The sequence below is a fragment of the Aulonocara sp. 'chitande type north' Nkhata Bay genome, linkage group LG23, assembly GCF_057382095.1.
Source record: "Aulonocara sp. 'chitande type north' Nkhata Bay isolate Kocher_YH1m ecotype deep benthic linkage group LG23, A_spYH_male_GT1.1, whole genome shotgun sequence".
Lineage (NCBI taxonomy): Eukaryota > Metazoa > Chordata > Actinopteri > Cichliformes > Cichlidae > Aulonocara > Aulonocara sp. 'chitande type north' Nkhata Bay.
The window spans coordinates 17,769,391-17,785,543 of NC_141365.1; the positions used below are offsets into that span (position 1 = coordinate 17,769,391).

At 39.8% G+C, this 16,153-nt stretch overlaps 1 protein-coding gene across 1 annotated transcript in view; it reads right to left on the reverse strand.

Moving 5' to 3' along the window:
- Positions 1 to 16,153, reverse strand: part of naaladl2 (N-acetylated alpha-linked acidic dipeptidase like 2) — a 546,561-nt gene that overhangs the window by 332,979 nt on the left and 197,429 nt on the right. The window contains exon 4 of the mRNA XM_086283107.1: positions 1,799 to 1,838. The gene's annotated coding sequence lies outside the window, so the exon portion shown is untranslated. The remainder of the gene's footprint in view (positions 1 to 1,798; positions 1,839 to 16,153) is intronic.

Consider the following 16,153-nt stretch of genomic DNA (forward strand, 5'->3'; position numbering starts at 1 on the left):
ATTAATCACCATTATTCCAGTGGAGTTTTAAGTACACAATCAGCAAACTGTTGGTTTGCTGATTGCTCTTCGTCCAACACCCACTCCACTCTTTGTCAGTTCGAGTTAGATGCCGTCTCCCAGCTGTAACCAAAACTACATCACCACACTTTAAAGCTCTTTTTCAATAAATGATGTAGCGAGGGGGCAACTTTTGCCCGTGGGTTTGCCTGAACATGTCACAGAATTTTTAAGGCTCGTTATGCTTTCAGAAGTAAAACAAAATGTTGCTCTTTGAGCTCACGGCTTCATTTCGAAGTGTAACAACACTTGACAGTGCCAGTGTATTGCCATCTGTATGCCTTTTCTGACTTGATCTTAATTGAGGTGACAGACACATCATTTCAGAGGATGTAGGCATAGCAGCTACATTTCTCTAACAAATTAAAAGCATTTGTGCAGTAAAACGTTCATATAAAATTCAAAGCATATAGGAAAAGTGCAGCATTCAACTATCGACACTAACTTCATACATTTATCATTTATTTATAATCGTCATTATATCAGACCTTTACATTAAATTGTACTTTTAGAAACCAACAATAATTTCAGTGATAATCTGCAGTTAAATTTGAGAAAAAAATAATCCAATTAGAGATTGACATTAAGAAAATGTAACTTAGGAAGGATCATAAGCTACGCTTTTTGCTGAGCAATGACTTGAGTGCAATATCTATGACACATCAGCATTTAAATGGAAAAACTTCTCAAACTCAGTTTTATTCAATGGAATTGAAGTTCATGGAGGAAAAATAAATCTCTGAACGTTTTGCTGGATATGAATTTGATGCAAGTTTGCAATGTTTAGCTGTACATTACTAGCTGTAGACAAGGTTTATTGTTCTGCTTACAACTAGGCTAACTTACTTTAAAAGCTGCTGTGACTGACTAGCATTAACAAGTTCCTTGGTTACAGTGTTGTGTATAATATCTAGCCCCTCATTTTATCGTTTGTTTTTTCATATTTTAGGAATTTATTTAAAATTTTCACTAGTGCTAGTTTCACTGCTAGTTTCAATTGTGTGTTGTTTATATTATATAATTTACATTGGTGAAGTAGAAGTAGTAGATGTCTTATTAGATCGATTTTATAGCAACATATTTTAGGCAAATATGCTAAGACATAAAAAAACATGTTGAGCAGCCATAGTGAGGGAGAAAACTGCCCAAAACAATTACGTAGTTTGTTCAATGAGTCTTAAATGGCTCTATTATGTGCAATTACAATTCAAAGTAGGCTTTTTAATAGCAATCAATTTCAGAGTCAAACCAAGAACTAATTTTGCATAGCAAATGAAACGCCTGATGCAAAAGCTACTCTTTGACCTTCAGAGAGAGCGCTCCATAATCAGACAGATCTGTTGCTTTGAAGAGGTGTAGAACAATAGCACTGGTATGCTGGGACAAAGACCCTCATCAAATTGTTCTTCTGATATGAAATACTTGCACAGGTATTTGTGTAAGATTACTATTTATATAGCAGGACAAATGCAGGCTTGAGGAACAAAGTTGTCATTCATCTTTTGTCTTTCAGCTCTAAGCAGATTGACAGGCCATCTGCTGTATCTGCTACCTTTCACTACTATTCGCCTCTCATTCATAAATTACTGCATCGCCAGTTTGCTCTAGACACAGCTGAATACACTTAGTGTGATCAGGGCAGAGACAAAGAGTGAGAGAGAAAGAAAGAATATTTTCCCAAACACTTCTCCTCACCAATCATTTCATTTGACACGACCTTGTCAGCTGCCGTACTTACAGAGCAGGAAGTATGCTGTCAATCATGGATTTCCTTCTCCCTGCCACAGAGAAGCACAGACCACAAATTATTCATTTTTTTCCACATAAATCATGTATTAAAAAACCTCAAATTTGCCATTCACTGTATACTTTCAGATCCACGAATACTGTACAATACACACAAATTATAAAATCATTTCCACCCTGATGCGTGTCCCAGTAGTATTCTAGGTTAATGCAAGAAAGGGTAAGACCACCGGGGACAAATAAGAAGAGCAAACAGCAGTGTAATGGAATAATCAAGCATCTCCATTAAGTTCACATTCTGTGGTGGTTGGTAGCAAATGAGGTCCTTGCATGAGTGGGAGTGCTAAAATGCAGGCTTATTTGCTAACAGATACATGGGACTGTCTGGTTTAAGTCAGTATTTAGGAAAAAAATAACAATCTTTTTTTTTTTTTTTTTTGGTACGATGGCATTTTACTTCATGCCATGCATTTTCCTTAACTTTGGAAGCATAAGTGAAAGGAGCCTTTAATGTCCCAATGTAAACCTTTTACACTCTAAACTTCTAACAAGGGTTGTATTCGGTTATATTCTCAATGTGCAACATATCCCCATTCTAATGGGTCATCTATTATTTATCCATATCATTGTGGATTTCGTACAACTTTAAGGTTAAAACTCATGTCACAGCTTGCAAAGCAAAATACAGCCACATCCTTACAAACTCCAGATAATATTGCTGATATAATTTTTCACACTTATGTGACTCAAGGTTTAGGGAGAGAATACTGTTAATATAATTTAATCTGACCATGAATTCTACAAAGTGCATCAGTATAATAAGCAATGAATTCAATGTTCAACATTAACCCTCTTCTGCAGAGCATTGGCCTTTGGCAACAGAAATTTTCTTAAGCCAAATGTCTAGTTAATGCTTTTAGAAATGATTAAAACAAAACAAAATTGGTCAAGCAGCATTTGAAAAAAGCACGTTTTTGATACTTGTCACAGGAGGACATGCTGTAAGATGAAGGGAAGATTATTTGCCTTAAAAATGTATTAAAATGATATGACATAAACTATAAAATAAAACAATGTGATTTGTTTGTGTGTGTGTGCAAGGTCTGTGTAGAGACTGTCCCATTTAAGTTTTCTTCATTTTGTCTGTTTAGAATTGTGTTTTTTTCTGCCTTCTCAGGGCAACACTGTTTGGCAATGGTGACTTTTTAAGCATACCCACAAATGTGTTTAAATATATTTGCATTTTTATTTACTTCACTGCTTTAAACATTTTGAGTCAAAAATAGGCACGACATTAAGATAGACAACAATGACAGTGAAGGGAAGTAAAGTGGAGAGAACAGTTTGAGAAGATGTGAAAAATAGTATTTTAAAAATTGCCTGTCTAGTTGATATAAATTCATTTACACATAACTAAATCAAATGCGTAAATAATTTTTTCTGACATATTTATGCCATCCGAGTAGACTTACAGAGCATAAAGCATACAAAACAGGAGTATATTGCTATGCTGTAGTCAGTCTTGCTGTGTTTTCTTAAACACACACACACACGAGAGTAGCTTAGCTGTACCTTGGACAGAGACCTTTGATGTTACACCTCAAATTTGTTGGAGCAACTCTTCCAATTTTTGAGGTTACAACTCCTAATGGTCCTATTACTACTGTGACCACTTTTGACTGGCCCTTCATGCTACCCAAGCGCAACTTGGAACATGAGTAAGAGATACATATCTAAAGCCATACTGGCTCAGGCAACACCCAGCATTGGCACTAAGCAACCAGGATGTATTAATGAGAAGATTACTGGAACAAGGCATATATATATATCTATTTGGTGAGCTGTCATTATGGGGAGGCCCAGGTCACACCAGGTTTACTGCAGGGTTTTTTATATCACGGACTGTCTTATGTTTTGGTACCATATGTACTAGACTGTATTATACCATATGATTTTCCAGTAGATAACTATACACCTTTTCTTTTAATTTGCAGAGACTTATGAATTCAGAAGTTGGTACCAGCTTCTATCTCAATTTTCCCCCAAGTTGTGGCAAGTGTTGGGGGAGATTCTGTAACATTCAAACTGGAAAATACTTTAAGGAATGAAATGACAGTACACCATTATAGATACTAACAGAAATAGTTAATTACACAATTAGTAAGATGTTTTGCTACGGTTAAAAGACTTTCAGATTAACAGCTATGACAGGATCCAATGCCAAAACTGATGTGCTACATATAAATTGGAATATGGGCTTGTTAAGAAAGTCTTGAAACTTGGTTTATATTCGATAGGATCTTTCTAAGATTAAGAAGTGTAACTGCTTCTTTTATTTTAGCCAGCTATGCTAGCTTGGTACCACACAAAGTCTAGCCTTCATGTGTCTGTCTTATCTCTGCAGAGTAAAAAAAATCAACACGAAGCATATTGGAATCCATTTAGCAGCACAGCCAAAGGTAGACTTCATTTCTGCATAAAATATATCCTGGGTCTCGCATGCCGGTATCCATCCATAACCACAGCATTAACATCTGCACGGTGCCATGTAGCTGTGAGAGTTTGTTACAGGCTGCAGGGCCATCAGAGAAAAACCTTTATTTTTATAGTGTTCATGAATTAAAGATGGCTTCCCCTGGGGTGTTGGAGGAGAGCAGAGGCTTTATGGATCCCTCACTCTCTCCTCCGCATTAAATCTCCTGAATACCACAGGCCATGTCTCACGATGTTAGACACGGAAAACAATAACAGCCAAACATTCTTATCTGGTAGGGTGTTTTTGTATTTCTTCCTCTCAATACCATTTTTCTTTCTTGTTTTCTCTCTTGGTTCTCTTGGATGCTGTTATGCTTGCTATATTCCTGACTCTAAAGGTTCAAGCCAGTCCATTAAAAACTGCATTACCCACAAGTCAACAGGTTATGTAGCCCATTACAGCTGAAGGTCAAGTTTTCTTGTTCCGTGGTGGGTGGATTTTGGAAAACAGAACAGTCAGATATTTAATGGAAAAGTATCGCAGGCAAACACTGAATAACATTTTACATTTCAGATATCAGCAGTCCATCGCTATGTTTTTTGTGATGACCACAAATGTAAAGACTTAATTTAACAACAAAAAAGAAGCAAATAATAAATATTATTCTATGAATATCTAAAATTTGTCAGCATTGAAATGTGTTTATGTGAGGTTAAATTGTTAGTATTTTTATAGAAATTGGGAAAGAAGACTATCGAAAAACAGACTAGTGTAAAGCCCTTGTCCAAATTACAGTTAGGTAATGAGTGGAACAGCAATAGAACACTAAGCTTGTCGAGAATGCGATTGAAAATTGAAAATTACATTTTAAATAAATTATACTTAAGATCAGAATAAAGATTATTATGTAAATGGATCTAGACTCCACATCCCACTGAGGTTAGAGTCACATACAGATAGGAAGTAAGTATTTTGACATTTACATATTTATTTATTTATTTATTTATTTATTTTAAATATGAAAAAAAGATCTGACTGAAGGAAAAAAAACTTTCAACTTTAATTTAATTGGTTTAAAAAGTACTGCATTTCGCATGACTGTAATTAAAGGTTTACAACAAGGTGCAAACCACTGGTTGCACACAATAACAGTCAAGATGAGCCTTTATCAAAACATCTAAAGCGCATTCCTAGTTATGAAAGTTACCTCAAGGTGCTTTATATTGTACGGTAAAGACTTTTCAATATTAGAAAGAAACCCCAACAATCATATGGGAACATATAGCTGCCATTGGAACTGTGTCACTTGTGTTTATTGATTTGACTGCTGATAAAAGCAGTCAAATCAATAGTATAAACTGAATATAAATATATATTAACTTGAAAATAGATATAAACTGAAGTATGCAGGACTACACTCTCTGCTGAGATTCATCCAAATGCTACAAAACTAACTCACAGTGCAAATGTGTAACTGTAACACTTTGCACTGTTTGTTAAACCCTTGAATTAAAGCTAAAAGCTAAAGGTATCCAATTCAGTCATATCTTTGCTGTCCAAAACTGCAAAAACTGTGTTGTTGTTCAAATATTTATGGACCTAGCAGTTTATACTATAACGGATTCAGCTGAGTCTCAGAAAGGAGCCCTTACTGCTACTGACTAATTCTTGATTCTTCTTTAATTCTTTTAAGCTAATACAAAGACGAGCACAGACACTACCAGTTCCAGAGTTCTAAATGTAACAAACATCTGGCACTTGTGATCGCTGTGGGGAGCACTACAGGAGTGAAATGAAATCAACTGCCTGTAAACACCAGAACAGAACAGCAGATGAGTTGTAAAGGGACCAAAAGGAGTTCAGTGACTGACATTGGACAACAAACAGTGACAAGGATCTATTGCTCATATACTTGATCTTGCTTTCAGTGTTATATGAGAATATATAAGCAGCAGAAACCTATATTTTGTGGTACATAAAAACAGAGGCCTTAATTAAAACTTTTTTACTTTTCACTCCCTTTCTACTCTGAATTGTTATTTACAGACTTTTGAACTCAACTTACCTAATGCACTTATTTCAGCAGTGCACTCACATAATGAGAATTCTACAGTTCCTGCTGTATTTTCAGCTGCTCATCACTGGATCCATGCTCAGCAAGAGAAAACATCGGCAGCATTTAAATAGGACACATTTTAGTCCATCTTTGTCTTAAAAATGTAAAACTGGTGACAGTCATCTGAAGTGTCTTCATGAATTACTGACTGTGAATACGCAAAATCCCCAAGGGACTAGTTAGAGTGAAGCTATTAAAACTTTTGTAAATCTAATTAAGTTCTTTGAAGAAGTATTGTATGTCTTGGTTTCAACATAGATTTGACACTTGATGTCTCATATACTACAATGATCCAATCCAAAAATATAATCCCGACTTTATTCTTGAGACTTTCTATCTGTTGAGCAAATAAACTGAAATTTTGATAACACCGATCATTTCAATGCAATGCAGTCATCTGCTGGCTAATCTTGGTTTTAGGCGTTTATGTTTTTGTGACTTTGATAACTACCACTTGTGCGAAATTTGTCATGAATGGCACCGATCTCTCCCAGCTGCACAATTTGGACCTCCCCATCATCAAATAGTTAAGGACTAACTTGAGAACAAAGATGTTGCGCTAGACTACATCTTATATCTGCAGGTCCTGCCTCACGACCCTAATCTGAAGTTCTAAAAGTATAGTGTTCACACCCAAATGTGTCGCAGACGTTTTGGTTGCATGATGCAATCATTCAGAATATTATGCACTGTTGTGGCTAAGTGGTGTGCTCTTTTGTCCTCTCTCTCTATTTCTCTCTCACACACACTGCAAAAACTGTTTCTGCCATTAGCCCACTCAGCTTTCAGTCCCTTTATATGGCAAGAGCATACACATACATGCACCTTCACTGGAATAAACACCTCCATGTCCCCATTTTTCCAACCCTTAACACCTTTTCTGTGATCTCTCTCATCCATCCCCTGTTTAATCCCCTCTTTTTCTATGGCCTCCACCAAATTAAATGCAAATAGCCCAGTATAACCTGGGGCGTCATTTATCTAAATTAGAGTGCCAAGTGTGGATCCCCATGGGGCTCCCATATGCTAGCGCAGTTAGCGTCATTAGCTTCATTAGCCCGTGTCAGACCATTAATTACACATCAAGCCTATCAGTTAGCTGTTGCTGAGAGTTCTCATCCACTCTGGACTTCAGTCAGCAGTAAAGAAAGTAAAATAAGCCTTTATAGCTAGGAGTGCAAGAAAATAAATTTATCTGTATCTTTAAAATGTGGGAATTATTAAAGAAGAAAAGAAAATGTTATAAGTGCACTATTTTCAAGTCAAGCTCGCAGATACAGGACAATAGGAATCAGGAACAATCACAATTTAAATTTACTTTGTTCTTTCATATCTAGACTATATCGAAACTATAGATGAAAAAAGAACTCAAAGTAGGCAACCTGCCATCCAAGTATCATTTGGAGCCTCTTTAGTTATATACATATTTAAACTTGTTGTAAAGGTGTAAAATATCGACAGTGTGTGAGTTCTGATATTCTAAAGGGATGTTTGATAATGTGGTGAACAGAATCATTGCATGCTAGATCCAAGAACCACAGCTGAGTGTCTGCTTTGCATGGCCTGATATAGAAGACAAGCTATGGTAGTAAAGGGATGTTTTTGCCCTGAGGTGAGCCTTTCAGACAGCACTTAAAGTACTTTGAGACTGACAATAGCCCTCTGGCAAAATAACACACAGGTCTATGTCAGTGTAGGCATGTTGCTAGAGGTCAGCAATGAATCAGAAAATTCAATTTAAAGTTTACAGAAAAAAAAAAGAATTAGATGGTAGTCAAACAAACATAACACAATATAGTTTTGGTTTTAGGACACTTTATGCCTCCCTAAATCATAATGTGCCAGAGTTTGGCTCCACCTATTAGGGGTGGAGCCGAACCTGAATACGGTATTTGGAAAGGCACAAATAACGTGTTTTTTACGAATACTTATTTCAAACAAATACTTGGACAACAAACAGCGACAAGGATCTATTGCTCATATACTTGATCTTGCTTTCAGTGTTATATGAGACTATATAAGCAGCAGAAACCTATATTTTGTGGTACATAAAAACAGAGGCCTTAATTTAAAACTTTTTTTTTTAAACTTTTCGTTCCTTTTATACTCTGAATTGTTATTTACAGACTTTTGAACTCAACTTACATAATGCACTTGTTTCAGCAGCACACTCACATCATGTGAATTCTAGAGTCCCTGCTGTATTTTCAGCTGCTCATCACTGGATCCATGCTCAGCAAGAGAAAACATGGCAGCACTTAAATAGGACACATTTTAGTCCATCTTTGTCTTAAAAATGTATGAATACGCAAAATCCCTAAGGGACTAGTTAGAGTGAAGCTATTAAAACTTTTGTAAATCTAATAGCCAGAGGGCTATTTCGAACAAATACTTTAAAAAAATATTTGTATTCGGGAACAAGGAAAAACTTTACATCAAAAAGCAGAGTTTCCTTATGAGACCGCAGTGCATGGCCGGCTGAGTGAGTGACGTGTGAAAGAGGTGACTGACGCTGCTGCACACAGCAACAGAGAAGGCTCAGCTGAGTGAAAAAAGACTGAACGGCATCACTATTTTTGTTGAATCGATTTTATTTTACCTTAACTGGGTTCCGGACGCAGTTTAAAACTTTCGCGTAGATCGGGAGATTATTCCATTGCACTGCATTATTGACGTCTGCAGTCGGGAGCTCTCATGTTCACTCTGTTTACGTAGCTCTGTTAGCTCGGTAATTTAGACAATAGGCTGTTTACAGAATAATGTTTACGTTCGGTTAAAAAGGTTAAAACAATGCTTGTGTAGTCACTCACTAACTTAGCTGAAACTCCCCACATGGATTTGAAGAGTGTTGCCGCTGCTGCTGAGCCATCTGGCAAGAACATAAAAAACAACAGCCAATGGCTATTATGTTATTTTCTTTTCAATGACATTCTTTGTTACATGTTTATTGCTGGATTTATGGAAAAACATCAACTAATATTGCATATCCATAATTATTATAATGAATAAAATTAAAGAATACTTACACTATAACATTTGTTAGAAGTGTAACGCAAAAAAAATTGGATTTTTATGCCTATTTTGAATTTTACTCGAATACAAATACTTTTCCCTCCTCAACAAATACAAATACAGATACAAATACCGGCTCATCTCTAGTAGCTATACATGTGGGGTTTTTTTTTAAGGTGGTCAAAAGTTATTGGAAAAAGTAACATATGTTTAAATATAAAGATTGCTTGTAATACTTGGGTCATCATTTATTGTGAGTCAGTCAGACAAGTTAATGTTGATGTCATCCATCCCAAGATTTTTTTTTCTAGAACTGTCTAGGCTTCCTTTTTTAGATGTGTCCTGATAAAGCCTTGACTGGCCTTCCACTTCCTGTGTGTTCTGTCCAGTTCTTTTCACCTATTTATATACCCTTACATTCATGAATCCATGTCCTCATTATACACTCTGACAATAATACCTCTTTGCTTGATGTTGTGAAGGGGTTTCTCTGAACCAAGGAAAGAATTCTGTAATCACTCACTTTTGTGGTTGTTAAGTCTAATTGTTGAATGTTGCCATTGTGTTTCTTAAATTTGTATAGTCTTAGTTTAAGCAGTAGGATCAAAGCTATTCCTTTGATCCTGACCACCTCTCCAACCACTCTGTACTGGGGGAGGTTTTATTGTAGATACATCCTATCTGAAAGATCTGTTTCTTTTGATGTAAGCTTCCTGCGTTTACGACCCTTCACTTACTGAATACGGGACAGACTTGACTGGGGGAAAGAAGGGGAGAAAGAAAGAGGGAAAGAGAAACAGCTGAGAAGAGGGACGGGGGAGAAGGGCAAAAGACAAAAACCAACAGAACGGGCAGAGAAAAAAAAATGCATATATCAATCACCTGGATCACCTGCTGAGAAAGAGTAATAGAATAAACAACATCACAATGATATATGGGAATATGACAGTAAATACTAAATGTTAAACATTATTGTGCAGCACATAAGATCAACAGAACACAGTGTGCTTTGAGGTAGGAGCCAAAAAGGGTGTAGTTTGTGGGTGTGATCACCCGTGTGTACACCTGTACGCGCTTGTTTTTTGTTTTTTAAAGGGTTCCTTCATGTAATAATCTGCTAGAGGGTGTGGGGGGGCCACAGCCCCGTCCTCCACGGCGTGAAGCAGGTGTGGAGGAGATCAAAACTCCAGACATCCAGAGGCCCCCAGAACACAAGAGACCAAGGAAGACCAACAGAGGGGCAGCTGCGCCACTGTCCCGGAAAGAGCTGAGGAGAGTCCCAGATGAGGGCTCACTCAGCAGCCGCGGAGCAGAAGCCAGGGGGAGTTGCAGTGACGCGCCCGTGAGCTCCGCCGGCAGCCAGCTGCACCTGAGTGACCGAGGCACCCCACCTCCGAAGTGGCCCGAGCGAGCCCCAGGCTCCAGGCTCCAGGCCCCGATAAGCGGCCGCCAAGGAGTGAGCCGGTGTGTACCTGGACGCCCATCCCCGGACACAAAGAACCACCAACGCACCGATGTCTGAGGGGGTCCGCCACTGGCAGGGGAAGTGGTGGTAGGGGGAGATAGGCCTCCAAACCTTGGAGGGCCTGAGATGTCCCCAGAGAGGTGGCGCCTGACACCCAACCTGACATATAGACACAGACATACAGGCACACACAGATACAAACATCCATTCCCACCCTCATGCTCTCATATGCACTTACTCCACACTCAACCAACGTGGAGACAGACATAAAGAGACGTTGTACACACGATCACACTCCCCAAGCGTACTCTACAAACCGGGTCTAGGTGCCCCCGCCCCTGGAGGGGGGAACTGCACCCAGACCCAGGTGGTGTTTCCCTTTTCCCTGCGGTGGGGGGAGGCAGACCGCCCCGACTCCGCAGCAGCAGGAAGGCTCCACACTCCAGACCGCAGTCGGACGGCCAACTCCTCCTCCTAGTCCTAGCCCCCCTACTCCAGCAGGTCGCAGAGAATGGGGGTGAGAGAAGACTCCAAACCTCCCTCCACCCGCTCATTGTAATGTTGATGCATGTGTGTTCTAAGGTGCATTTAAAACCCAGGAGGGCTTGGAGCTACCTGCCAGAGAGCAGCAGGTAAGCGCATGGTCCCTCCTGCTAGCCCTCAATGTCTACATGTATTTAAAATTGAGAGGTGGGCAACGATGCCAGGGGTGGGGTGTACACCCTGATGGTACTTTGGACTCCGTGTATCGTGCCCACCCCCAAGATCCTATATGTATGTGTAATGAGAGTGTGAGTAATGTGAATGTCTAAGTTGTGGGATAAAATTGAGGCAGAGGCAGCCAGAAGGGGACAGGGGGGGGGGGGGGGTAGCCTCCTCTGCACCCGGTGATATACCCCTACTCCAAGGCCCTGCATGTGTGGGTGGTTGTGGTGGAGCGGGAAGAGGGAGGCAGCTGGAGATGGGGAGGGAAGGAAGGGAGGGGCAAGTGACCCCTCCCTGGGGCCAGCTCCCCCGCTGACCCCAGTAGGCACCCCCATACTCCGCGACCCGCCAGGGAAAGGGGGCCCAGGCCCATCCAGACCGGGCCCAGTGCAGCAGCGCCGCCCGGCCCCACAGAGCCCGGGACAGTCCACCCAACCCCACCACAGAGAAAACTGCACCCACCCCACCATCCACTCATCTTCCAGACTACATAAGACAATAAACACCCAGGCTGAGATCTTCCTCCACCTCCCCTGTATCTCCCCCTCCTGCAGAGGGAGCTCCTGAGGAGAGGAAAGCTCCTGCAAGATGTGACAATCTCCCCCACCAGTTGAAGAGCCCCCCAGGTGGCTCGACGCACCGGCGGCACCCTGCTCCAGGGCTGGGCCCCCATACACCCACCCGCCCACAACCCCGGCAACACACCAACCAGGACCCAAGCCCCCGAGGCCCGGTCCGGGTCCCAGCCCAGAGACGGAGCGCCCCCAGAACCTCACGCCCATCCCAGACCCACCCAGGGGCAGCCAGGCTACCAGGTCAGTAACCCACGTCGGTCAGCACAGACCCTCCCCTAGCCCCGCTGCACGCAGCCGCGAGGAAACAGTCACCTGAGAGCCAACAGAGCCCCTAACCGGACATGACCGCTACCCCGGGTTGAGCCCCCCAAGGAAGATGCCTCCGGGGAACCCCCCCCGACGCCCTAAGCCTGTCCCTACCCCCACACCAATCACAACAGTGAAGGCGGGACCAAACTATGACCCCCCACCCCCACTAGGTGATGGAGCTGATCAAAGGAGCCCAGAGCAATTGATCTGATGTGGTGGCAGAGGCTGTATCAAGACTAATGTAATCTAATAGATAATTTCTATATTGGTTAGAATTAAGATTATTTTTATTTTTCCAGTTCATGAGGACTGTTTTCTTGGCTATGCATAGGGCAGTGAAAACCATATGGGCGATATTCTTTTCTGAAGTGACATTATCTAAGCTGCCCAACAAACACACTAAGGGGGAAGTTGGAATGTTACATTTCAGACACTTCGATAAGTCTTCACATATCTCGCGCCAAAACTTCTGAACTGGTGGACAGAACCAAAGAGCGTGGATATAATTGTCCGGTGAATTGGTTTGGCAGTGTGAGCAGTTGTTGGTAGACGTAAAGCCCATCTTGAACATCCGATGACCTGTATAGTGCACTCTATGTAATATTTTGTATTGAATTAATTGAAGACTGGGATTTCTAATTAGATGAAAGGTTTTTAAGCAAATCTGAGACCAGAAGTTTAGGTCTAAGTTAACTGATAAATCCGCTTCCCATTTTGCAATAGGAAGTGATATTGATTCATCTGTTTTAGAAAGCATTCTGTATATTTTGGATAGTAATTTGGGGGGTTTAAGAGTAAGAAATTGAACCACACTTGGTGGTGTTTGTAGTTCAACTTGACCCGGTTTAAATTTCTTTTTTACTATGGATTTAATTTGTTGATATTCTAAAAATCTTTTCTTGTTGATCCCATATTGTGTAACTAGTCCGTCAAATGAAATAAATTCTGTTCCTTCTAGTATATGTTCTAAATATTTGATTCCTTTATCACTCCAATCTGAAAAGTTTATCATATTATTGTTTTGTAATATGTCAGGGTTGTTCCAGATAGGTGTACGTTTGCATGGGATTAATGAAGACGCCGTCAATTTTAGAAACTCCCACCATGCTGTCAGAGAAGAGCTGATGTTGATGCTTTTAAAGCATTCATGTCGTTGGATGTTTGAGCTGATAAATGGTAGGTCTGAGATCTCTAGATTATTGCAGAGTGCTTGTTCTACATCTAGCCAAGGTTCATCTAAGAGGGTGTGTTTTAGCCATCCTGAGATAAACTGAAGCCTGTTGGCTAAGAAGTAGTGCTGAAAGTTAGGCAGTTCTAGTCCTCCTTTATCCTTGGTCTTTTGTAGTGTTTTTAAGCTTATACGTGGGGGTTTATTTTTCCAAAGGAATTTGGACATACATGAATCTAGAGATCTGAACCAATCTTGTGGCGGTTTAGTTGGGATCATTGAGAATAAATAATTTATTTTTGGTAAGACCATCATTTTTATAGCGGCAACCCTTCCCATGAGTGATATGGGTAGACATTTCCATCTAGCCAGATCATCTTCTACCTTCTTTAAAAGTGGGATATGGTTTAATTTAGTTAGATCTGCAAGCTTGGGAGAAACATTAATACCTAAATATTTTATATTTCCCGATTGCAGTGGTGTAGAAGAGGAATTATGGAAGGAGCAATTAATCGGTAGGACTGTAGATTTTGACCAGTTAATTGAGTAATCTGATATTCTTGCAAAAGAGTTTATCAATTCAATCACCCCAGAGATATTGGTTTGTGAATTTTGGAGAAAGAGTAACACATCATCCGCATAAAGGCTGATTTTATGTTCCACGTTCTTGCATTTTATGCCCTTAATTACTGAATTCTGTCTAATTGCTGCTGCTAGTGGTTCAATAAAAATTGCAAATAGTGAAGGGGAGAGTGGGCATCCCTGCCTGGTGCCCCTCAAGAGACAGAAGCTGGAGGATGTCTGGTCATTTGTTCTAACACAAGCTGTTGGGGAATTATATAATATTTTTAACCAGTTTATGAAAGAGGATCCAAAACCAAATTTGTGTAAAGTTGCAAATAGAAATTTCCAGTTAACTCTGTCAAATGCTTTTTCTGCGTCTAAAGAGAATATTGTAGTTTCTAGGTTTTTACTGTATGAGTAGTCTATCAAATTAAGTAATCTACGTGTATTTGTTGATGAGTGCCTACCTTTTATGAAACCAGTTTGGTCAGGATGAATTAAGAGGGGGGTTATTTTCTCCAGTCTCTTTGAGAGAGCTTTGCAGATTATTTTAAGGTCTACATTTATAAGGGATATTGGACGATAGCTTGAGGGATATACAGGGTCTTTGCCTGGTTTTAGCAGGAGATTAATGTTTGCAGAATTCATATTTGATGGAAGTCTGCCCTTTTCTTTAATTTCCAACAACGTTCTGTAGAAAACTGGTGCTAGAATCGACCAGAATTCTTTGTAGAATTCTGCAGGAAAGCCATCTGGACCTGGAGCCTTATTATTGTGCATACTTATCAGGGCTTCCTGGAGTTCACCTGGTGTCAGTGGTGAATCCAGTGCCATTGCTTGAGTGTCCAATAATTTTGGAAGAGTTATGTTGTCCAAAAACTGATCAATTTCTTTTTTAGATGGGTTTATTTGTGGTGAATACAACGTTTTATAGAAATCCCTGAAAATGTTGTTTATTTGTATCGGTTCATATAATGTGTTCCCAGATGAATCTTGAACAGCACATATAGTTGTTTTTTCTTTATTTATTTTTAGCTGGTTTGCTAGAAATTGACCGGATTTATTACCATGTTCATAATTTTGTAGGCGTAGTCTTTGTACTAAGAATTTTGTTTTTTTATCAATTATCTCATTTAATTCTAGTTTTGTTTTGCGTATTTTGTTCAATGTTTCCTGATCTTGGTGGGACGCGTAGGCTTCTTCTAGTGATTTGATTTTTTTTCTAATTCCTGAATATTTTTGTTTTCTTTTTTCTTTTTATGTGATGAGAAAGAAATTATTTTACCTCTCATCACAGCTTTCCCTGCTTCCCATAGAACAGAAGCTGATGTTTCGGGAGTGTCATTATAGTCCAAATATGAAGTCCACTCTTTTTTAAAATATTTAATAAAGTCTTCATCTTTAAGCAGTGATATATTAAATCTCCAGTTTTTTCTTGGCGTAGTATTATTCTTGTGCATTAGTGTTAAAGATACAGGACCATGATCGCTGACAGCTATAGGGTGAATCTCAGTGTCTGAAATGTCGTTCAGCAGTGAGCTGCTGACCAAAAAATAATCCAGACGAGAGTAGGAGTGATGGACATGTGAGAAAAAAGTATATTCCTTACTGGTGGGGTGAAGGGAGCGCCATGCATCGCAAAGACCAAAGTCACTCATATACTGTTTGATTATATTTGTGGACTGCCAATTACGCTGAGTTCCCGCTGTATTGAGCCTAGCCATGTCTTCATTTAGTCCAAGGTTGAGGTCACCTCCAAGAACAAGTGTGCCATCTAAGTGTTCAGAGAGTGCACTGAAAAAACCGTGAAAGAATGAGGGATCATCAACATTTGGACCATATACACTTGCAATACATAGCTTTTTATCACGTATAGATAGTTTAATGATTAAGAATCTGCCCTCAGATCAGCTGAAACACTCAGTTTATTTAAATCCAGGTTGAAGACTCACCTGTT